The sequence below is a fragment of the Propithecus coquereli genome, unplaced genomic scaffold (genome assembly GCF_000956105.1).
Source record: "Propithecus coquereli isolate 6110/MARCELLA unplaced genomic scaffold, Pcoq_1.0 Scaffold105, whole genome shotgun sequence".
NCBI classification, from domain to species: Eukaryota; Metazoa; Chordata; class Mammalia; order Primates; family Indriidae; genus Propithecus; species Propithecus coquereli.
The window spans coordinates 4,709,721-4,711,914 of record NW_012134414.1 but is presented as its reverse complement, the minus strand read 5'-3'; the positions used below and the strand labels follow the sequence as shown (position 1 = coordinate 4,711,914).

General features: G+C 35.7%; 1 protein-coding gene across 1 annotated transcript in view; it reads right to left on the bottom strand.

Moving 5' to 3' along the window:
- Positions 1-2,194, bottom strand: part of LOC105811725 (E3 ubiquitin-protein ligase CBL-B-like) — a 178,506-nt gene that overhangs the window by 51,468 nt on the left and 124,844 nt on the right. The gene's annotated exons all lie outside the window — the stretch shown is intronic.

Genomic DNA, 2,194 nt, shown 5'->3' with positions numbered 1-2,194 from the left:
TTCTTCCTCATAAATGAAAATTCCTGATACTCACAGAGAAAGATACAGATACTGGGTATTTGTGATAAATTTCTTTTTCTTTGTCAAAAAGCTCATAACATTTTGTCTATAGTGTAGATAAGCATCACTTCTGTGTACAGTGGACAAGTATGATTCTTATTTCCATATTTTGAAACCTAAATCTAGACTCATAACATTTTTTATAACATTGCAGGAACAAAGGAAATAGCTTCTTTAGTATTATTCCTCATTTTCTCAATAACTTCAGTCATGTGATAGATTTGATGCTTTTTAACTTCTGGTCTCACATCCTAACCTTTGGACATAATAAATAATAAATAATAAACTTACTGTAGCCATGAAATTACTTTGAACACATTTCTATTTGTTTTCTGACTTTGAAAATAAAGTTTATTAGTGGAAAGAAATTGGAAAAGGAGCTGTAAGTACAATCCATAAAAATGTAATTTTTTAATTTTTCCATTTAGAAGCCACTGACCATAGAACAGAAAGATTCTGGTCTTAATGAATATTTGTTCTTTTCTTCCTAAAGCACAACTTTTATTCAGTATATTTTCTCTGAAAATTCAGTAATACTTGCTAAGTTCATGCAATACAATAGCTCATGGGTCATGGCAAGATGCCTTTGATCTGCTGAGGTCAGCTTAAATAAAATTAGAAAATTATATATTCTAAAATTAGAAAGTCCTGCCACAGAGGGGCTTAAATAAGGATTTGAATCGTTCTCTTTAGCAATAAGAGCTCAGCCTTACAAACAAACAATAAAAGCCAGTAATAAAACAAAATTCCCCATAAGTCTCTCAACGTAAGTCAATTAAGTTAAGAAGCAATGGGCTAACCTCCTAGAGGTATAAGATAATTTGCGACAAAAGAAGTAACTTCCAATAACACTTCTAAAACTCTGACAGGAGAAACTATGTATATATTGTTGTGCTCAGATCCACCAAAAATTCCTTTTAACAAGAGAAACTACTGATGATATTTTTGAATAATTCCTTTGTTATTGAGGAATAACAAAGCAAAAAAAACTATACAGGGAAAATAATTATTGGGTTTCCTATTAATAATCAAATTTTAAAATAAGGAGTCTATTATTAGCAGTTTATTTATGAAAAACAAATCCCTGAATGTTTACTTTAAACGTTTTATTGACTTTTCTAGTGAGTCATATTTTCTCTACCAACAGAACATGATCCCAAAGAACTGCAGACTGCAAACTACTTGCAAACTAACAAGTTGGCCTATCACAGTTTTATGTATAGTGGAAGAGGACACCAGGTTTCTGGGTCAGAGTCAAAGGACTCTGTTACTCACAGCAAGAGCAGTGGCCAGCCAGAGTAACATGATTTTCTTACACTTATTCCCTGAACACTAATTCCCTGTACAGTCAAATGGGTTGAGACCACTGCTCAAATTCATTATTATACTGCAGGAAGAGCGATTCACCTATTACATGAGTGTGACCACTTCCCTACTTAAAACCTATCAATTTTTCCCCATTGTCAGGATTCCAAAGAAAAGAGTTTTAATAGTGCAACTCTGCATTCGGAAAACAAAAGTCCAAAGGGCCAGAAATGGACAGAGCTTTCAAAGCAGTGGAATCCCTATTGTGGGTCATAAACCATCATCCCTTGTTTGGATTACATGTTCAACAAGGAATGAATCTTCTGGGTACAATATGGCTACACATATAATTTATCTATAGTGATGTAAGCATCCTCAATTGCCTGACAGTGGCATTAATCACTGTAAATTAATAAAACTATTATTGTATGTTATAGATCAGTTTGTGAGTTTGCTTAATTTGTGTCTACTCTCTGAACATATTCTTGGTTCTAATAAAATCAAACTTCATGGATGAGAACCAGGGCTGGGCGCAGTGGCTCATGCCTGTAATCCTAGCACTCTGGGAGGACAAGACGGAGGGTGGATAGTTTGAGCTCAGGAGATCGAGAACAGCCTAAGCAGGAGCGAGACCTCGTCTCTACTAAAAAATAGAAAGAAATTACTTGGATGGCTAAAAACATACAGAAAAAATCAGCCGGGCATGGTGGCATATGCCTGTAGTCCCAGTTACCTGGGAGGCTGAGGCAGGAGGATCCCTTGAGCCCAGGAGTTTGAGGTTGCTGTGAGCTAGGCAGACGCCACGGCACTCTAGCCAGGGCAACAGAGT